Source organism: Enhydra lutris, unplaced genomic scaffold (assembly GCF_002288905.1).
Source record: "Enhydra lutris kenyoni isolate GAN:26980312 unplaced genomic scaffold, ASM228890v2 scaffoldscaffold1, whole genome shotgun sequence".
NCBI classification, from domain to species: domain Eukaryota; kingdom Metazoa; phylum Chordata; class Mammalia; order Carnivora; family Mustelidae; genus Enhydra; species Enhydra lutris.
The window spans coordinates 32,026,400-32,049,682 of NW_019154085.1; the positions used below are offsets into that span (position 1 = coordinate 32,026,400).

The following is a 23,283-nucleotide window of genomic DNA, read 5'->3' on the forward strand; positions in this document are numbered from 1 at the left end:
TGAATACATCGATATATGAATATGTGAATATATTGATATATATTCATATATTATATAATATATTATATTATGAATTATGTTATATGAATTTTTATATGAATAAATATTTTATTTCATAAAAATAATATATGAAATATATAAATTACAGTAGTTCAGTACTTTGGAGTCATCATTCTCACAGATATTCAGTAGACATTTCTTTTATCTAAGAATAAAATGCCATTTCACATTGGCCTCAGGAATGCGGTTCTCACCCTGATTCTGCTACTTCCTAGCAGCAGTGGCCTTGGATCAGTCACTGAAGTTCTCAGAGCCTCATTGATCTCTGAGACAGGAGAACACTGCCCTTCTGCAGCCCAGTGCAACACTGATGTGGCCAATAAACACTACATGTAAGAGAACGATAGAAAAATAAAGCATTGGAATTACCATTGCTGGATTGTGATAGTTTTACTGAGATACATTCCTAAGTTTCTCTTTAAGAAATCAAATAAGTACTTTTCATTTACATGTGGCTATATTTTAACACCATAAGGTCTTAGTTGAGGAACAAAGTATTTCTGACCATATAAAACTTGAGAGTCATACTTTTCTTAGGATCATTGAAGAAGTACATAGAGCCACCTAAACTCTGTATTAATGATGAAATTGAACTCAAGTAGCCACGAACATGGGCAGTCTCAAAGCAAAACTCCTAGTATTACTTAACCGATAAACTGGAACATTGGATATTCATCTCAATATACAGGGGTTTTTTTTGTTTTTTTTTTTTTTAAGATTTTATTTATTTGACAGACAGAGATCACAAGTAGGCAGAGAAGCAGGCAGAGAGAGAGGAGGAAGCAGGCTCCCTGCTGAGCAGAGAGCCCGATACAGGGCTTGATCCCAGGACCCTGGGATCATGACCTGAGCCGAAAGCAGAGGCTTTAACCCACTGAGCCACCCAGGTGCCCCTCAATGATACGGGGCTTGATCCCAGGACCCTGGGATCATGACCTGAGCCGAAAGCAGAGGCCTTAACCCACTGAGCCACCCAGGTGCCCCTCAATATACAGTTTTTAAGGAGTCACCTGAATTAAGCAGACTTATCTACTCCAAATTTTCCAAAATTAGATCAACAAACTGAACTATTCTGGCAGACCTGGTACGCAGAGAAGAAGCTGCCAAGATGTCCAGAATGACTGGTTTTAACAACCTCCCTTGAAAACCGGGGAGTTTTATAGGCAATCTCTGCCAATTTGAGATTCACATGTTGAATCTTCAGTTATGTTTGAGATTCATGTGTTGACTCATCGGTAAGTGTTAAAAGTCAATTCTAGGGGCGTCTGGGTAGCTCAGTGGGTTAAGCCTCTGCCTTGGGCTCAGGTTGTGATCTCAAGTCCTGGGATCAAGTCCCACACTGGGCTCCCTGCTCAACACGGAGCCTGCTTCTCCCTCTGCCTCCCTCTCTCTATCTCTCATGAATTAATAAATAAAATCTTTTAGAAAAATAAAAAATGAATGTTAATTCTATTCTCAGTGTTAGAAAATGGGTAGGAAAAGACATGCTAAAAACTCAGCACACGTGTCAGTTTCTATAAAACATGAGGACAGGGCATTCAAAGTTCATTGGAACTTGGCAATGAAATTCTAGACTCAGAGGAAAAGATACTAAGAAGATTATAACCTCTTTCTCATCATCCCCTTCTGAAGCGAGCAAGGGTGGTTTTCTTTCTTCATTCAAAGCAAGAGAAAATAGCAAAATTTCCTACCCTCTTCCTGCTCTGAGTTCCTGATATTTTAGCTTTTAATTCATGGGCCAGAACATTGACCTGGAAACCCCACAATATTGCACATTTGCAAATGTTTTTGAAAGGACCCAAAGACTTAAAACCATATATATTTAATAAATGATTTTTTAAAAGCCAAGGGCAGATTGACCTGTTTTTCTCAAACATACATCAAAATGCCTTCCTTGTTCTCTGAGACTGGTTTTAAGGGTTGCATGACAAATGTAGGAAGCAGGTGAAACGTGGTGATTCAAAGTTCATCTCTGGTGTAGACATGACTTTCCTCAGCTTCTCTGACTTACAGCCAAACACTAACACTGAGCACACTTACACAGAGAAAGAATTGGTAATAGAACAACATCCCCAATTTGGTAGATAACTTTATTAATTTTACATGTAATATAAGTAGATCCATTTATCACTCTCTGATTTCCAAAACTCTTCAAAAGCACAACAAAATAGCTTTCAATAAACACATTTTCCCCCAAAGGAATTGTAGATACAGACAACTGTATATGGAGAAGCAACAGAATAGTTAAAAATTTTTTTTGAAAAAGAAGAAAAGGTTGGAGGAATCCCATTACTGGATCTGAAGAACTACTGCAAAACTACAGTGATCAAGGCACTGGGGTACTAGTAAAGGGGTATGCACATAAATCAATGGTACAGAATAAAGTACAGAAACAGACCCACGCAAATATGGCCAGTTGATTTGACAAAGGAACAAATGCAATTCAGTGAAGAAAGGACAGTCTTTTCAACAAATGGTGTTGGAACAATTGGACAGGCAGATGCAAAAAATAAATAAACAAACAAACTTTGCCCTAAATATAAAACCACATGCAAGAATTGATGGAAAATGGATCATAGGCCTACATGTAAAATCTGTATTTTATATGAGAAAATTTTCATGACCAGAGGCTAGGCAAAAAGTTCTTAGATGTGCTGCTAAAAAGCACAACCATAAAATTAAAAATTGACAAACTGAACTACATTGAAAGCAAAAGATTTTGTGCTACAAAAGACACTATTAGAAGAATTTTAAAAACAAGCTAGAGACAGAGAGAAAATATTATCAAATCACATGTTTGACAAAGGACTTGTATCCGGAATATAAAAAAGAACTCTCAGAACTTAACAATAAGAAACATAATAATAATTTTAAAATGAGCAAAAAAGTAGAGCAGACACTCACCAAAGAGGCTATATGCATGGCAAATAAGCATATGAAAGATGTTCAAGATCATTAGGCATTAGTAAAATGTGAATTAAAACCATGATTCAGGGGGGCGCCTGGGTGGCTCAATGGGTTAAGGCCTCTGCCTTCGGCTCGGGTCATGATCCCAGGGTTCTGGGATCGAGCCCCGAGTTGGGATCTCTGCTCAGCGGGGAGCCTGCTTCCTCCTCTCTCTCTCTGCCTGCCTCTCTGCCTGCTTGTGATCTCTGTCTGTCAAATAAATAAATAAATCTTTAAAAAAAAAACAAAAAAAAAGTTAAAGTATAGTTTAAAAAAAAAAAAAAAACATGATTCAGGGCTCCTGGGTGGCTCAGTCGGTTAAGTGTCTAACTCTTAATTTCGGCTCAGGTCATGATCTCTGGGTAGTGAGATCGAGCCCCACATTGGACTCTGTGCTCAGCATAGAACCTGCTTAAGATTCCTTCTCTCTCTCTTCCTCTGCCCCTCCCCATTCTCCACTCATGCTCTCAAAAAAAAAAAAAAAAAAAAAATTAGGTTTTACTGCATATTCATTAGAAAAGCTAAAATTTTAAAATACTGACAATACCAAGGGCTGGCATGGATACGGAGCAACTAGAATGCTCATGTATTGCAGAACACAGCCATCGTGGAAAACAGTGTGTCAGTTTCTTATAAAGTTAAAACATGCACTTAACATGTGACCTGGCAACTCAATTCCACTTCTAGGCATTTACTCAAGAGAAATGATACCTGTGTTCACACAACACCTTTACACAAATGTATATAGCAGTTCTGTTCATAATGAACAAAATCTGGAAGTAACCCGAATGTTCCCCAATAGGTATGATTGATAAACAAACTATGACACATCCATTCAATAGAATATTAGTCAGCATTAAAAAGGAATGAAATGTTGACACATGCAATGACTTGGGTGAATCTCAAAATAATTCTACTAAGTCAAAAAAGCCAATCTCAAGAAGTTACATACCGAATGGTTCAATTTATAGGATATTCTTAAAAGCAAAAACAACACTGATAGAGAACAGAACAGTGGTTTCCAGGAGTTAGGGGTCGGAGGAGGGTGTGATTTGAAAGGGATAGCAGGGGGAGCTTGGGGGGCAACAAAACTATTCCCTGTCCTGACTGGGATGGGGGTTACATGAATTTATATGTGTGTTAACATTCCAAAAAAGAACAAATACACATACACACGCGTTCATAGCAGCACTACTCATAATAGCCAAAAGGCTCAGATGTCCACCAATTATTCAGCCACAGAGAGAAATGGAGTACGGATATATGTCACAATATGGATGAACCTCTAAAACATGCTAAGTTAGGCAAACACAGAAGGTCATATATCATATGATTCCATTTATATAAAATAATCAGAATAGTTAAGACCATAGAGACGGAACAGTCATGGTTGCTAGAGGATATGGTCCTATTCCTTTTACATTTCTTTAAGGGTGCAGGGTTTCCTTTGGGAGTGATGCAAATGCTTTAGGAGTAGACACAGCTGGTGGTTGCACTACCTCATGAATGTACTAAATGCTACTGAATTGTTCCATGTTATTTGAATTTCACAATTACAAGTAATCCAAAGAAGTCTGTTTTACTATATGATAATTTCAAAAAATAAATTTAAAATCACACAAAAAAGGAGACTATAAAAAATTAATGGGTTTGTTACGCCAGGCTCTGATTACCTCCTTGAACAAAGTATAAAAGAAGAGTCGGCCTAAGTTTGTTACATTCTAGAAGACTTCCCATTTCTGTATGTTATGCTTTATTCTTCCTGAAAATGTTCCAGCAAAATGGGCACTCGTAATTGGAGAATTTTTGTCCAATTCAAAGAAAAGAAAAAAAAACTCAACTTATGAAATTCATTTTCTTTTCAAACAATGCTTAATAACCAAAGTTAAAACTGACCTACCTATTGGAGCAATGTGGATAGACCTTGAAGGCATTATGCTCAGTGAGCTAAGTAGACAAAAATAAAAATTTGTACGATCTCCCTTTAAAGATTCTATTTATTTATTTGACACACAGAGAGAGAGATCACAAGCAGGAAGAGAGGCAGGCGGGGGGGGGGGGGGGGGGGGGGGGGGGGGAGCAGGCTCTCTGCCAAGCAGAGAACCCGACATGGGACTTGAACCCAGGACTCTGAGATCAGGACCCGAGCTGCAGGCAGAGGTTCAACCCACTGAGCCACCTGAGTGCCCGTGATCTCACTTTAATGTAGAACCTAAAAAGGCCAAACTCTTAGAAACAGAGAACAAAATGATGGTTACCAGGGGCTGGAGGGTGAGGGGAATGGGGAGATACTGGTCAAAGAGTACAAAATTCCAATTATAAAATGAATAAGTTCTGGAATCTAATATACAGAACAGTCATCATAGTTAACAATACTGTGTTATATCCTTGACAGTTGCTAAGAAAGTAGATCATCAATATTCTGACCACAAAAAAAGAAATAGTAATTATGTGATGCGATCCGGGTGTTAGCTAAGCTAGTGTGGTAATCATTTTGCAATTTATAAGTGTATCAAATCATCACAATACACACTTTAAATTTATACAATGTTATATGTCAATTATATCTCAATAAAGCTAGTGGGGGAAAGTGACTGACTTAGTCTTTGGACAATGTGGTTGTTTTTTTTTAACAGGAGAGAGACAAAAAGAGAGGAGCTTATGTCGCATTTTAAGACTGAGGAATTCTGGTGACCGGACCCTATTTTGTCTTCAGCCGCTTGCCAGCTCCTACCTACACTATGGGTTTAACTGCTCTGTGCCTTTGCCCATGTTGTTCCCTCTGCCTGTAATGCCTTTCCTCCTCTGTGCTTTTCGCTCTGGCCAGCTCTTAGTCATCTTGTAAAATTCAGTTCTGATATCTTCTCCATGCAGCATCCCTGAACCTGTGGATGGCCAACACTCTTCCCCTGCATTCCCACAGAACCCTGGACTTTCCAAGCAATTCAACAGGTGATTGGCATGATCTAATCGTATGACCATCTTCCCCTCCCCACCCCAGGTGATAGACTTCTGGAGAAGAGGGGGCATATCTTGTTCATGATTATTCTCTCCAGTAACTACCACAGAGTAGGCATTCAATAAGTGTAGTTGGTTTGTGTGGATTGTTGTGTGTTTCTCATAAAACAATCCGAATTGGTGTCTGGACAAGTTCTAGCCTCTCCTCACGCACACAGGCTGTTGTCCTTACTTTACAGTGAATTCCCATTCTCCAGGTTCTGCTTTCCCAGTAGTTCTAAGTTAGCCCGTGTGGACCCCTCATATGTGGAGAAAGGCTTTTTCTTCTCTTTCAGAAAACCAGGAGTTAGGACATTTGGGAAGACAGACTTCAAACAGTTCCAGAACAGGATGATGGTTTTGACATCTTTAGCTCATGCATATATGCATAAAATCTGACAGAACAGCTAGAATTCTCAGTTCATGCCTGTGAATGAATCAAACTCTTAGCCAACCAATCAGAAAAGTAAGACATCTTTTTCTTCTTGCCAGAACCTGGCTCCCCAGTATCAACAGAGGGTATCTCCCAAGGGTTTTTGTTTTCATTTTTTAAGATTTTATTTACTTATTTGAGAGACAGAGAGGTAGCAAGCAAGAGAGAGTGCACAAGGGAGGAGAAGAGGGAGAACCAGGCTTCCCGTGAGCAGGGAGCCCAATGTAGGGCTCGACCTGAGCCAAAGGCAGTTGTTTAACAGACGGAGCCACCCAGGTTTGAGCCCCTCTTCCCAGGGTTTAAAAGCAGGACCAACACAATGGTGCTGGAAGGATCCACTAATTGACCTAGGTTTTGAGGGACTCTCTTTTTAAAATAGATTTACAGACACAGGAATCAACAGATGTTGGAACGGATGTGGAGAAAGGGGAGCCCTCTTAACACTGTTCGTGAGAATGCAGATTGGTGCACCAACCCTGGAGAACAGTATGGAGGTTCCTCAAAAAGTTAAAAATAGAACTACCCCAGGATTCAGCAATTGCACTACTAGGTATTTACCCAAAGGATACCAAAGATACTGACTTGAAGGGATAAATGCATCCCAATGTTTCTAACAGTATTATCAACAATAGCCAAATTATGGAAAGAGCCCAAATGTCCACTGATTGATGAATGGATAAAGAAGATGTGGGGTGTGTGTGTGTGTGTGTGTGTGTGAGATGGAATATTACTCAGCCATAAAAAAGAATGAAATACGCCATTTGCAATTACGTGGATGGAGCTAGAGAGTATCATGCTAAGTGAAATAAGTCAGAGAAAGACAAGCACCATACAATTTCACTCATATGTGGAATTTAAGAAACAAAACAGATGAACATGGGGGGCGGGGATAAAAAGGAGAGAGACAAACCAGAAAAAATATTCTTAACTATAGAGACCAAACTGAGGATTACCAGAGGCAAGGTGGGTGGGGGGGATGGGTTAAATGTGTGAGGGGCATTAAGGAGGGCACTTGTGATGAGCACTGAGTGTTGTATGTAAGTGAATCATGGTGACTGATGGATCACTAGACTCTACATCTGAAACTAATGTTACACTATATGTTAACTAACGTGAATTTAAATAAAAACTTGAAAAAATAAAATAAAATAGATTTACAAATACAGAATCCTGGTACAAAGTGAATATTTGCTTAGAATGGGAAACAAAAAATCATGGTAAGTTACTGGAGGTCCCTTTCATGTGTATCTGTCCAGGAAATTTACAAGGAATGCTTACACAGAAACAATTCATGATTGGGGCGCGCCTGGGTGGCTCAGCTGGTTAAGTGTCTGCCATCAGCTCATAGTCCTGGGATCGGATCCCATATCAGGCTCCCTGCTTGGTGGGGAGACTGCTTCTCCCTCTCCCTCTGCCCCTCCCCCTGCTCCTGCTTTCTCTCTCTCTCTCTCTCAAATAAATACATTATATCTTTTTAAAAAAATTGGTCGGGGCGCCTACTTGGCTCAGTTGGTTAGACCTCTGCCTTCAGCTCAGGTCATGACCTCAAGGTCCTGGGATCCAGCCCCCATCAGGCTGTCTGCTCAGCGGCGAGCCTGCTTCCCCCTCTCTCTCTGCCTGCCTCTCTGCCTACTTGTGATCTCTCTCTCTCTCTCTGTGTCAAATAAATGGATAAAATCTTAAAAAAAAAAAAAAAAAAGAAAGAAAAAGAAAAAGTTTAAAAAAAAAAACTGGTAACTGCATCCTGGTTTCCTTTCCCCTCCTAGAACACTTAACAAAGCCCAGGAAACTCCCAGCACTCTCAGGGTTCAAACATGTAAGAGCCATAAACTTTAAACTTACTTAGCTTCCTGGGAATCCCACCTCTGAGCCACACCCCACAGATAAGATTAGCAAAGATAATATCTGATGCCTACTGAGGGGCACAAAGTGTCTCTGTGTATTCTCTCATAAAATTTTTAATCATAATTCTATAAGCCAAACACTATTATCGGTCCCATTTCATAAACCTCCCAGCTGCGGAGGCACTGGAGCCACTTCTCAATATTTGCTTAAGGCAGCTTCTCTTCCCAGAAGGCACAAGCCAGTTACATAGAGTGGCACTTGGAACCAAAAGTCCTAAAGTCAGACAAATTCGGATCCTCAGCCCAGCTCTGCCTTTACAAGAGGCACTCCTCAGTCTCTCTAAACTGCATCCTTAGCTAGAAGGTAGGAAGCACATTATTTTTTTCTTTTTTTCAATTTTATTTATTTATTTGAGAAAGAGAGCAAATGAGAGAGAGCATGAGCACGGGGAGGGAGAAGGAAAAACAGACTCCCCTGCTGAGCAGGGAGCCCAATGGGGGGCTCTATCCCAGGATCCTGGGATCATACCTTTAACGGCTTAACTGAAAGAACCACCAGGGCCCCCCTAGGAAGTACATTCCTTTTGTTGCTTTGTTGTTATCTGTCTGGGCCCTAAATGGTTGGTTGTCAACTCAAGGGTAAATTGCAATATAGGAAAACCATTAAAACCATAAGATCCCAGAAATCATACAGATTCTAGGAATTCCCTACATACTTCCAGGAAGCAGCTTTGGAATGAGGGAAGTGGGTTGGGAGCATCCTAAAGCTAAGAAAGCACATGGCCTTGAACCTGTTTGTAGTAGGAGTTACACTGTATCTGCTCTGTAAGCCCTTTCCATCTAAACTCACCAAGGCAGAGCCCATGATGTAATTCATCTTGACTTTCAGAGCCACAGTCTCACCTAGAGGTGGCACAGAATTCTGACTTTGGGGTACCTGGGCAGATTTAAAATGGGAGGAAAATGGGAACATAAATTGCTCTTCATCTTCACTGTTTCCAAGCCATCACTTCTTGAAACAAAAATTGGGGGTTTGTGTGAGGAAAGGAGAAAGAAAAAAGAGGCTAGAAGGATACATGGTGGAAATGGGTAAAACCACCCAGAAGTGGGTAGAGCACCGTGAAAGCAGAAGCTCTCAGTCTTCCCACTAGAACCTATTTTGATCTGAAAGATGCATCAGTGTTTTCAATATTCCAAGATCATGGACATTTCCTAATATTTCCGGATTCTATGATTTTTAGTCACCCTGAAAAAGGGCCTCGAAATGAGTCCTTTGAAAAAGTTACTTGGAAAAAAGAAATGCCCTCCTTCTAGAAGTACAAAAGTATCCATGGTTACTACTGATGAAAACGTCCTAGCGAATTTATTCGATTCCTACTGCCTAAGCTTCCCTTATCTTACAATTATTGTTTACTTAGGTTTTTATTATTATTTGGGGCATTTTGTAGTACTTTCTTCGCAAGGCACCTAAGGGAATTTGCAAATTCATGTAGTAGATTTCTTCTAGTTAAGCAGCTAAGGCTCTGTTGACTGTTTCTGTGGTAGAAACGCCTCTTACTCCCCCCTCCAACATTGTTCTGTTGTAGCATTAAACAGAACTGGAGGGAACACAGGTAGGTAGATTCTACTGAAGAGCTAAAGTTATTCATAGATTCAAAAATTAACCATTTAATTTGTTTTTCAGGTTTTGTAACAAATCACCCCCAAATCAGGATTTTTTTTTCTAAAAAGGATGGGGTGCCTGGGTGGCTCAGTGGGTTGGGTGTCTGCCTTCTGTTCAGGTCATGGTCCTGGGGTCCTGGGATGGAACTCCATGTCCGGGCTCAGTGGGGAGTCTGCGTCTCCCTCAGCCTCAGCCCCTCCCCCTCCACTCATGCTCTGTCTCTCGCTTTCTCTCTTGCAAATAAATAAATAAGAAATATTTTTCAAAGGACACCTGGGTGGCTCAGTGGGTTAAAGCCTCTGCCTTCCGCTCAGGTCATGATCCCAGAGTTCTGGGATCAAGCCCCGCGTCAGGATCTCTGCTCAGCAGGGAGCCTGCTTCCCGTCCTCTCTCTGCCTGCCTCTCTGCCTGCTTGCGATCTCTGTCTGTCAAATAAATAAATAAAATCTTTTAAAATATATATATATTTTTTTTTAATTTAAGCAGTTTTTTAAAAAAATCCTGATTTGGGGATGATTTGTTTGTGTGTCAAAAGGCAGAGTGATTGAGTACTTATTTCAATAGTGGACTTTTTACAAAGCAGAAGCTTTTTATATTAATAGCTACATTCTGGAACAGTATGTCAAAAATCTGCATAACAGATCCTTCAGATCTATTACTGTCCCTCTAAACAAAACCCATGATGCACGAATGCAACATCAAACAACAATTTTCCAACAGCCCATGTTACAAATAATCTGAACAGAGTCCTCGGGGGTCTCTTTAGAAGCCGACTTCTGTCTTTTGCAATCCATCGACACCATTCGACCCATCTGCAGACATTTACCTGGCTGCCTGGGCTATTCCCCATCTCTTACCTATCGCTCCCTCCTCCCCCTGGAGAAGCCTGGAAATCTTTGTTTAAGTCAGTTTGCTCACACTTTCAAAGAAGTGCTTGGTTAATGAATGAGGTGTTTTTGTTTTTCATAATGACAAATAAAAGTGGAATCTAAAATTATCCCGCCTCAACACACAAGGAGAAACTGACCCAACCTCCAATCAGACCCCCAGCCCTGCCTTCTGCCTGGCCTATCTAGGTGATGTGGGCACCAGGACGGCTCCCCCCGCATCCCCCCCACCAAGGGTGTGTCAACAGTCAGGCACAATGGGGAAAGCTCAGAGACAATCCAGCTTCACTCTGCATCTCCTCTTCTCCACGGGGGCAGGATGGGGCGTCAGCCAAATCCTTCATAGGATTTAAGCACAGCTTTTGTTGGCTGAATTTTTTTTTTCTCTAAAAAGGAACTTTCCTAGATGGGTAAACACGTTTGTCTTTAAGGGTTGTTAAGAGAAGAAATCCTGCGTATTTCAACCAGCTCCAGCTGAAACAACTTAAGTGATTCTCCAGCAGATGCTGATGTTTGAAAATGCCATATTTGTGCCATATTTGGACTTCTTACTAGGAACTCGACTTCAATGCATCCCCCGCCCCCTTCCAGCCCCCTCCCACCCCCCTCCTCCTCCTTTATGTATATATGTTGCATAATTATGGAGCAGTGAGTATTTATCACCTTTTCTGGGCAGTAAGCAGAAAGAAATATAATACCATTACTTCCAGTTACTGCCTTTCCCAAGATAATTAGGTAACACAGCGGAGGGAGCCTCCGTGGGCCTAATGCTGTCCAAGTTAAGTGATTGACATGGCTCTGTCTGGCTGCTCTATTAACTGTTTCATTTTGTTGCTATTTGCAGTTTGCTTGGCTAATACTCCGAACAAATACTGACTGTTTCTTTAGCCTCTTTTTTCTCTTTGACCTTCTCCTGCCCATTTTCTTTGACTCACTTCAAACTGCCTTGAAAAGGCCTGTTGAATACACACAGTCCATCAGAGGCCCAGGTTCATCCCTACCCTTGCTCTGAATGCCTTACTTCAAAGATGGGCCGCATTCTTTAATTGCCCTTTGAATTAATATCAAAGGGTCACAATGCGAGTGCCAAAAGAGAAAGGGGCTTTAATGAAGCGAAGAGCTGCCATTCATTTGCAGATAAGCACGTTTTTATGCCTGAATGGTCACCCCGGCTAAAGGCTTGGGGAAGGGGAGGCTGTCCGGAGAGGTCTTTTCCTTAAGTAGTGATTAGTTCAAACAAACAAGAGTAAACAAATAAAAAAAAAAAGAAGAAGAAGAAGAAGAAGTCTACAAACAGCGACCACATAAAATAAATAATAAGGCTAAATTCGTGAGCTGCACATGCCCCTCCCATCCTTCCTTAAAAAAAAAAAAAGAAAAAAAGAAAGAAAGAAAAGGAAAAAATGCATGTAATTAGCAAATCCATTCACCATTTTTAATCCCATATTTCAACACTGAAATTCCAAGGGCCAGGCTCAACAACATGCCTGATGAAGCATTTTCAGTCTGAAATTTTGCGCCACAGGTAATACAGAGGGAAACTGTGATGACTTTAAAATGTATGGGAAACCTGTAACTTTTGATAAAAAAGAAAAAATGTCCCAGAGCTCAAGACACAATTACTCCGGATATAAACATTTGTGTTTAAATTATTGATGCTTTATGAACTCTTACGGTACAGGGAATTTAGTGTGAGTCTTAAATAATAAAACACATCTATCTATCAATCGTCCATATACCGAACCAGCGTTCTCCCAGGGAAATCACCACATGGTCCCCTTGTAACACTGTAGCTGCAAGTACAGAATGAGGACACCAACAGCACCAGAGGTCAACAGAAGGTAAAATACAGCTCAACTCATAAATGATTACAGAGTGAAATAGTAAGCCATGCTTCCTCTTTTCATCATTCTCCTTTTGGAAAGGCTGATGATTAAGGAAGGATTCCAGTCCCACTGAATTATAATCTTAGCTAAAGCTCAGACGACATCTTTGGTGCCCAGCTACAAGGTGGACGGTTGGCCTCTGGTAGACATAACATTTGACCCATCCCCTGGACGTTTCTCCCTTCAGCTGATGCCTGATCAACAGAGTTTATGTTACTCTCAGTAACATACCAAGGAAGGTCCTTGTTCAAATGTTTCAAACAGTCTCCAAAAGCTAAGGGGCCCATTTTGAATTCGTGCACATAAAATTGCCCCTGCCAGGTCAAAAAGAAAGAGAGAAAGCAAGTTCTGTCTTATCTTTGAAGAAATCAAAAGCATCTTCTCTTCACTGGCCTTATTTTCCATGAGCTTGTCCATCTGGTTCATGGTTGCCAGAACAGAGGGAGAAAAGGGCAGCAAATAAATGTCAGAGAGTCAGCCAGTCTGCATAAATCTCCAGCTCCTTCCAGAGAAACTCCTTCCTGGCCTGCTGGGCTTTCTAATCTTGTGACATGAGCCAACAGGCATCAGAACAATGTGGAACTCAAAAGCCTTATTTTGCCCAAGTCCAAAACCCTAACAGCAGCTTCCCCCAAAACCCACTCACCCACCAGATATGCACCAGGGTGCTGCTTTGCAGGAAAGCAACGTGATCTCAGCAACCAGGTCCCTTCTATCCTGGATACAGAAGGAATTCTGTGTATTTTGGACTGACCACAGGAAGATCCACTTAATTCTTATTAAACTGTACTCTGAGAAAGCATCAAGGCGACCCAATCAGCTACCAAATCTTGTTTCAGTAAGTACAAAAGCAATGAGCAGATTATAAGTAAATAAGGCTCCATATCCTTCAGAACTTCGAATGCGTTCAGGACCACTGATATATCACCACAATCCTTTGAGGTAGGGGAGCAAATATTATCACTCCCACTTCCGAAGAATTCAGCCCAGAGTGGCTGGGGAGTTTCCCTTGATATCACAGCTAGTTAAGAGAGCAAACTGGAGTAAAAAGCAAACGTCTTCTAACCCCAAAGCCTTTCAGAAAATCACAGCTACATCTGGTGCAGAATGACACTGGGGCTCTCCAGTGGGTGCTCTGGTTTCTTCCAAAACCCACAAGTGGAATAAACTTCAAGACACTGCAAATTCAATGTAATGGGCCACAAGAGAAACATTTGGACCATGCATTTCAGTGCTTCCCAGGATGCTAGTAACACTGTACAAATGCAACCGTGGATGAGCTCCATTCAAACAGAGCAACAATAGTGATACCAATGGTAATGGTTCTATTTTTGCATTTGTCCAGGCCTTTACCCGTAAAGCGTGTTCACACCCGCTACCTGATCGAATGAGGTGATTTTTTTTTTTTTTTTTTGAGATGAGAAAATAAATGTTCTCACTTCAATTTCAAGGGCGTAGGAATAAGGCAATGCACATCTCCAGTATGCCTTGGTGTCGGGAGAAGTAAAGCCATGTGAAATTCTTAAATCTGAACAGCCTGGTCCCTGAAGCTGCCTGAGTAATAGGTTTCTTATTTCCCATGTTAACTCTCAATAGAACCGAGGGACATTCGATACTCAAGCAAAATTTTTATTCCCAAGGGACAAATCGTTCAGGATAGCATTCCCTCCTCTAGCCACCTTCCTGTGTACAGCTTGGAAAAGGGCTTCTGAAATCCAGGGCGTCCCGAAAGACTGCTCTCAGAAGCTGATGATGCCACCATCTGCAAAGATGCAACAGGAACAGCGTCCCCACTTCACAAGCAGCCGTTTTCTGAAAGGACATCCCTAGACTTAAATGAAAGTCTTGTCTAGAGGCCAGCTGGACCTCCGAACCGAAGGTTTCCACTTTGTCTCTATCACCAAGTCATAACCACAGAGCTGCTGGCGTGGTGTGCGAACCTCCAGCCAGACGACCTGGACCGAAGATCTCACGAATATTTAGCACGGGTACCACTGCCCTCCACCGTCCACGCTTTCTGCTTTCTCCCCATTAGGAATCAGAAGCACGCCTGCAAGAAACGCTCACCTTCAATGAAGAAAAAAGCGGAGCAGCCTGTCCTGAGATGTGTCGACTTACAACAGTCGTACTCGCTTGACTTCTTAAAAAACATAAAAGTCCTGTCTGTCTATCCCTTCTGCTCTTGCCGCCACTACTCCCAGGAACCAAGGCGGAGTAAGTGTTATGTCAACCTCAGAGGCTTAAAGGGGAAGAAAATGCGATCTAAACAAACCTCCAGGAGCAGACATCCTGCTGTAGGCTTCAATGGGAAACATTTGTTATGAAGTAATAAGAATTTGCATAATTTTGGGGGGGAAGACTGTTTTCAAAGTCATTCTCTTTTTCACCTGCTTAGGCCTTTGCCATGTATGGCTTTGGTTAAGTTTTGTTGATGGAGGCTCATGTTTAACCAACTGTTTTTAATTTACAAATTAAACTTGTCAGAAGTAGAAATCCTTCCCTTGGAACTCTTCCAATATGTCAAGAATTAATTCTAATGAAAACGGCATTGCCTAAATGCAGGATGGCCAGTCACTTATTTTATTTACACAAAGTCCTTCTCAGTTTCTTTGATAAAAGCAGCTAAATCTTTTTCCTCTTTCATGTTTTGTCAGCACTTGATTCCTTTTGTCCCTTGGCTATTTGCCTAGCTGTGGACAATAAGGCAGGAAGAATAGAAGCAGATTGTTGGAATGGCCCTCAATAAACCTAATTATGACATGTTGACTGCCCTCACCATGACACAGTCAAGGGACCCAGGCTTATTCAATTACCCTTGCCAGGTTTCTCTTTCAGACCTAAAGTTATCCTTTGACTGTTTGTATTTCTGAACAGTATTCATGTTCATTGTGAAAGAAAATCCCCTGGACTTTGCGGGGTTTTTAAGTTGATGCTGTTATTGTAGCTAATTTTTATTAACTGAATGATAACATGATAAAGAAATAGACTTTTGTTATGTAATAAGAACAAATCAGTGTGTGTGCTGAAAGTTACACCTCTCTTTCCTTTCTCTTCTAGCCAGCCAGGCAGGACATGTAACCTGAATTAATAAACAAAATAATTTCTTCAACCTGCATGTGCCTTACAACGGGATACGGAGTCTGGCTCCACAGGACAGGACCGTTTCTTCGATGTGATTCTTCTTAACTTAAAAATAATAGTGACACGACTGGGGGGGGTGTTGCATGTGTGCGTTCTGTTTTGTTTTGCTTTTTAAACGCCAAGGAGGTTCTTTGCACTATTAACACCAGAGAACATAAGTTCATTGATACCTTTATGCCAACAGCTATTTCTGCAGCTGTTTGAGATAGACAAGATGAACAGTATTTAATTAAAACTCTGGCTGCTGGTTGGAGGAGCCCTTTCCTCCTCAAACAGATTGTTCAGAGATCACGCCAGTGGTTCCCGCAAAGCTCGGGTATAAAAGCTGTGTGTCAAGTGAACAAAAGAGTGGAAAAATGAAGGAATGCCAAAAATCAGCTCCTGATCCATCCTAGCTTTTAAGTCAACTAGGTCTGATAGAATTAATATTCAATTGTATTTAAAGCTGCACAAAGCTTAGCAGGAACAATTGTTTTGTAAGTTACAGCATCCCTGGGTAATTTCTTTTTCTTTCTTTTCTTTTCTTTTTTTTTTTTTCTTTCTGTTGAGAAACTCATTGTTCTTTTTAGTAATTTGGCAGTCCTTGGGACTATGAGAGAATTAAAATTCAACCACAGTATGACAAAGTAGGTGCTACAATTTCTTAAACTTGTTTGTCAACTCATTCCCTTCATTAGAAAATCCCTATCATTCAAATAAAAGCAAGTCTAAACCGTACTCCGCCTTTGCAGTTGAATTTGGAGTTTGGCATTTATTTGCTTTCTAGGGAAAACACTTTTTTTAATCTTAATGTGAGAAATCAACTTCGCAACCGACCTGAGAAGTGAAATATACAGAGTCCTTAGTGCTTGAAGAATGTTCAAGGTTAATACTCTCTAGAATGTGTTCTGCTCTGCTGGCCCCTCTCCTTGCACACAGCAACACTTTCACTTTCTCCAAATTCTAGAGTTTTTTTTTTTTTAATCTCAAACATCCAAAATGAACTGTACAACAAAGTCTTAAAACATCATTAATATAAATAATTTCAGTGGAATGTATCTCTAAATTTTACAGAATGCCATCCAATAGTTTTAGCTTTAGCATTTAATTTCATTTCTTTAATGCATATAAATCTGTATTCATATTGACTTTAAAATCCCTCTGAGCAACTGCAAAAAATAATCCTAATAGCGCTCCACTTATAAATAAAAAAACACCTCCTTTCATAGCAGAGGGGAAAACAGTCCATGTCTCACCACTAGAAAACTGAAGTGTTCTTCCAAAGTGTTCAAATTACTTTAATCAACAACTGTAACCTCCTGTATAAAAGAAGTTTAAAAAATAAGTCTGCTCTTGCTACTTTATAGTGGAAATGTTATTAAAATATCCAAGATGTCTCAATATTTTAACCTGAAGCATATGTATTTCTGCATTCCCTAAAATGCTTTAATGTTTTTATATAGTTAAATAGAATGGCAATTCTTCGACTCTCCACTAGCACTTTCCTAAGAAAACATAAAAAAAAGTACGTAGAGGAAATCAAATACTCACATCGAGTACTACTCACCACCCCAAACCTGGCAAAGCATTATAAATGCTTTCCGTTCTAAAAGTTATGTTGTTATCTTACTATTCGAACTATATTAAACAAATGTATGCCATAACTCTCACCAATTCTCCTTCTTCAGATGTGTTGGGGGAGCATAAACTTGGGCTGCAGTGTAAATCGAAGGTTTGCTTATGGACACAGAAAGGAGGGTCGACAACTCGAATTGTTTTGATTTGTATGAAGTTACAGACAAAAATTCTAGTGGTGGCTAAAAGTAGCTACGATCAGATTTCTTCTTTAATCTACAGGTCAAGTAGTGACTTTCTCTCTTATCAAGAAAAATTTTAATTTGAGATTCAAAGTTCAAAATCGCAATACATTTGATCTGAGTATAGGATAATCACTAAGAAAAATAGAAGCAAACTCTTTCATATGGTAAACAGTAGTACTTATTATTCTGAATGTATAAAGAAGTATAATTCCTCTTTCTGAAGTTCTCATTTTATAATGTTCGGCTTCTATGTCAAAAGATTAGTAGATATTTTGTAGCAATATTTGCTCACATGTGTTTCCTCAAATCTGTTTGTTTAAGATAAAGAAAACTATAAGAAACCTTGAGCCATAGATTATTGGATACATAAGAAAAATTATGCATGCAAAGATCAGTTTGGATATTTTATATGCTCTAAAAATTCTTCCAAAAATAAATTTTTACAATGCATTTTACATTGTTAATTTTGTCATTTGGCCTTTGCAGTTAAGGTTTGCTGCATTTGAATGATTCATAGTCTGTTTGCAGAATATATACCTAAAAAGTCAACATGTAGATGTTGACTTTTGAAATAATTTTCTTCCACAAAAATAAAAGAGTAAAAAAGTAAAGAAAAAAAAAACTATTAAAATCTCTTCTTGGTAGGCTATGACATCTTGCCTTCAATTGTTTTTAATATAACAAAAACATTTCTTACATTCAAGTTTCTGAAATGCATAATTGTAAAGTCCTTGCAAAAACAATAGGTTTTCAGACTTCAAATTACCTACTGTTTAGAGTTTTATCTCAAACTCTGCTTTTTGGAAAATGGAAAATTTTAATTGATTCAAATCCGATTTTTTTTTTCCCCTTGAGCCTCTATGCATGTCTTTTAACCCAAGGCAAAAACAAACAAACAAACTTATTTATCTGGTTCAGTTTTTGACAACTACAAATGAGGGAGTTACTTTACATTTAAAACACAAGAGCAGAAACAGATGAAGTGAATGTACCATCCTCTGATTCTTTCTCCTCAAGCCCAGTTTCTAGCTTTGACTTGGTCGACTCCCAGAAATCTCCTGTGTCTTCTCTCATCACTGGGAAAAATGTCCAGACACAGATGATTTGAAAGAGGGAATGTTACCGTCCTGCTTAAGCAACTCTAACTTAAGGGGAAGCTCTCTAAACAATACCCGTTTCCAGACTCTTCTAGAAGCCACAGTTTTGACAGGAGCTGCAAGAAACCATCCATTGCCCAGCATGGGTGGGGAAGAAGACCATGTCCTCCTGCCCAACAACATAGCAAACTTCTGTCCTCAGCCTCGGCTGTTTCGGCACCTGAAGTCCTTCCTTTCAAAGATGAGACAGGTAGGAATTCCTCATCCACTAAGATATCGAAAGGCGCCAGGCCTCTCTGTTCTTGCCCTGTATCTCTGGCTGCCTGGAGGCCTCACTGTTTCTTCAAACAACTGCCTGGGGCGGCCGAGAGTCTGCTGAGAATAGAACATGACCGGAGCTGCCACATCCCGCCAGAGCTGAGAGAGACCATACCCTTCACCTCGCTAGTGCTTCTGTTTCCCAGAAGAAGGGACAGTGAGGCCCAGAGAGGAAAAGCAACCTGGTCATAGTCACGGTTCGGGAGACCTACAAGAAACATCTAAAAATTGCCTGACCCAACTTTTACAGCTGAGGAAATCAAAGCCCAGCCCCCCATTCCCATGTCCAGATGAAGGCTCTTGCCCACCTGCCCATGTTCCATAAGAGGATGGATGTTCCTTATCTTCTTGTAAGGAATCTGTCCAGGATCCTTCTAAGAGGTTCCCTGCAAGGACAAAGACTCCTATGCAGTCTAAGGGCCACACAGGTAAATTCTCAGTAGCTGTGGGTTGCTAGACCGACTTTGGCTCCATAAGTAAACAGGGTAAGGCTTGAGAAAGAGGAAGCATCCTAGCAACCCTAACATCCAAGACATAGTTGAGGGGAACTGAGTATGATGATGATGATGACTATTATTATTATTATTATCATCATGATCATCATTATTATTTTGCTCTCACACACATCTGTGCCAGGCCTTCACCATGCACAGGGACCACCTCTCCTCACCTCTACCTTTCCTCCCCTAAACTGAACAAGGACAAGGATAAATGCAGTTTTGTAGGACCTAAAGCTTTTATAATTTAGGGAGCCCTTCTTAAAATGTAAAAACCAGGCATGCCTGGGTGGCTCAGTGGGTTAAGCCTCCACCTTCGGCTCAGGTCATGGTCTCAGAGTCCTGGGATCGAGCCCCGCATTGGGCTCTCTGCTCAGCGGGGAGCCTGCTTCCCCCTCTCCCTCTGTCTGCTCTCTGCTGACTTGTGATCTCTCTCTCTCTCTCTCTCTCTCGCTGTGTCAAATAAATAAATCTTTAAAACAAAAAAAAAGTAAAAAACCAATGTACCTTCATTTTATCACATTCGCAAAAACCTAATGGCATGAAGATGCGTGGGGTCCCTTCCAGAGTCTGGAAGGGCCCACACAGGTGAAGATCCCTAGAACTCAAGGTTCATTCCCTCTATGGTGAGCTCACCTCCAACAAGGACTCCTCTTTCATCCTCCACTTGAGGGGACCGGGGGGAGATGTAGACTGTTTGTACATGCTTGTGTCTGCTGTCATTACCTAATACTTATAAAACATCGATCAAGTCTAAGTGCTAACTTTGGGTGCTCAGCAGGAATTCAAGATCATTCAAGAGTTCACAGACATGACAGGCTGTTTCAGAACTCCATCTATCATGGGTGGAATAAATCCCAGCTGTTTCACTGGGAGGTGAAATCCTCCAGAACAGTGTGTTGCTGAGGCTCTCCAGGACCCCAGCACTGAGAGTCTAGGAGTCACTGGCCTTCCAGAAGACTCCTGGAAGGGCTTCAGTGCACTTTCCAGAAGATTTCCAGCCGGCAGAGCCATCATGGTTGCCCCTTGGGCCCTAGTCCCCTTGAGGAGGGGAGCCTCATTTCTTCTAACCTCTGACATCAGTCCAGGTACCACGAGAAGTGTAAGAGCTCAGGGCACCTGGGTGGCTCAGTCAGCTGAGCATCCGGTTTTGGCTTGAGGTCATGATCTCATGGATCATGGGATCGAGCCCTGCATCAGGCTCTGTGCTTGGCAGGGAATCGCTTGAAAATTCTCTCCCTCTGTCCCTATCCCCCTTCTCTCTCTCTGAAATAAATAAATAAATAAATAACTCTTAAAAACAAAAAAATGGTGTGAGGGCTCAGATCAGATGTCTGCTCCTTGGGGAGGGTTTTGAGGTCTGAGGCCAGATGGGTCCCACAGTGCCCTCCCAGACTTTTCATGTTCTTCTGGCCCTGCTCTTTGCCAAGAAGACCAAAAAACACAAGCCAAGGCTCTTCTCTGGCACCCGGTAAGTGTGGAAAATCCATCTGTGATGGAGAATGCTCTTGGCCTCACCTGGACCTGCCTCGCCTGGAGAGCTCACCAGTGTACCATGCCCTGGGAGGTCATACTCACCAGCAAGAAGCTCCCTCATTTCAGAACTAGTCTTGCCATTCACCATGAAGATAGAATCTACGGGGATGTGTTTTGAGTGGCAACTGAGATCTATTCCTTGCCCCCCCTTCAAAGGTTTCCTTCCTACGTAGATACCTGGAATTCTGCCATTAGGAATTGGTTCCTCCATGTTAGGTTATCAGCTCCCAGCATCCTCTTGGAAACTGCCAACATCCCAGGGAGAAGTAACCATCAAGTCTCGTTGTGAATGAGGAAGAGCTTGGTGGAAGCTTATGTTATGTGTGTGTGTGTGTGTGTGTGTGTGTGTAGAGTAGGGGGTGCACAAGAGGAAAGGAAGCAGATGGAAGCAGGACCGGGGTGGGGGACACAGGGAACACACAAAACAGACCTCCCTCTTTTTATCCAAGGTCAGCCCAGAGAGGACTTTGTGAAAGGAAAACGGGAGAAACATTTTCAAAGGATTTCAAAGGCGGAGCACTGGGGGTAGGGAGATTTTCAAACATTCCTGCAAAAAGCCCAAATTGTTCTGGTAATATCATTTCCTATAAACTATAGTTTGAGTGACAGTTCTATTTTTCCTAAAGCTTTTCCAAAAGGATTTTCCAAGTACTAGGAATTTCAATGTGAAAGATAGTCATTGTCTTTCCTAATGAATTTAATTTGGGTTCTCAATTTAAAAAAAAAATAAAAAGGATTCATTTCAGGGGAAGAATTGTTAGTTTAAACCAGTAACATTAAATTATAATAATTCAATAAAATGATAAAGTTAGACAGCAAACAAAATTCAGACCAAATTTGGTTTTCTACGTCATTTGTATTTGTATTTTGTTATAAGGAAATCAGTCCTCTTCTTATCTGCCCAAGGTATATGCTAATACTCCGTTACAAAGAAAAGCCCGGGGGAGTGACTTGGTTTCAATTTCCTGGAAAAAGGAGAGACCGCGTGACACCAGAGTGTGCCAGGTAATGAGTCCTTGCTGCCACCTGCAGAAGATCTGTAAGTGCCCACCCTCCACTGACCACATACTGAGCCTTTGAAGAAAACAAGGTGAGGTGGTCTTCCCAGCCACCAGCTGGCTTTTGGCTCAGGAATGCCCTGAGACACACCAGCTGGTACTTTCCACAGGCAAGAAGACACTGAGAAGTCAAGGCCCAGAAAGTTAACTGGAAGAGCCCAGAAGCAGAATCCCAAATAGGCCAGTTGAGTTTCCATCCTGGCTTCCTTCCTGGAACCCAATCCCTGGATGATGGGGGACCTGCCAAGACCCCGGCATCCCTCCATCCCCTGGACTCTTCATCCCGGCTCTCTGCTGTTTTCGACCTGATGCTGAGATCCCAGTCTCCCCTTTGCCATCTTTTCTTCAGACAAAAATTCAGCAACTATTCAGAGCTTGGCAGGGCCAGTGACCACAAGCAGACATTGGCTTCCAGTAAGAAATTATAGAAGTTGCCTTTCTGCCGCCCTCTGATGAATGCGTGTCGCGCGCACACAAGCCCCGGATGTGCCCTGTCTGCACAAAAGCCAAGCGAGTCCACCACCTGGAAAGTTTCCACCCTGGATAGCTTCCCAAATCCTATCCCTCTCTGGGGTGTTGCTAGTCCCCCCCCCCCCGGAGGTGCTGTGAGGAGACCCTGTTTATTTGGGGGACTTCCTGACATGGACTCCCAGCCCCTTTTAGAAATGCTCCCAGAAGATGAAGGGAACCAGTGATTCCAGACACTGAGATCCCATTCAATTGCAAATCATGAAATGTAAAGTTGTCTCCCCCAAAGAATCCATGGGTCCCTTTTTATTTTTTATTTTTTTTAAGATTTTATTTATTTGTTTGACAGAGAGACACAGCGAAAGAGGGAACACAAGCCGGGAGAGTGGGAGACGGAGAAGCAGGCTTCCCACCAGGCTCGGGCTGGATTCCAGGACCCTGGGATCATGACCTGAGCCGAAGGCAGCTGCTTAAGGACTGAGCCACCCAGGCACCCCCCCGCCACCCTCTTAATTTTAAAAAGCAACAAATCTACCAGTCAGGAGAGAGAGCAGCTCTCACACCTAAGTCCGTCCTTGCTGACAAGGAGCCAGCCCCTGGACAACGCTCTCCCTTTACCTGTGTAGGGGAGAACAACAACGTCAGAATCTCAA

At 41.5% G+C, this 23,283-nt stretch overlaps 1 protein-coding gene across 2 annotated transcripts in view; it reads right to left on the bottom strand.

Moving 5' to 3' along the window:
• Nucleotides 1-23,283, bottom strand: part of LOC111144177 (paired box 3) — a 97,683-nt gene that overhangs the window by 57,227 nt on the left and 17,173 nt on the right. The gene's annotated exons all lie outside the window — the stretch shown is intronic.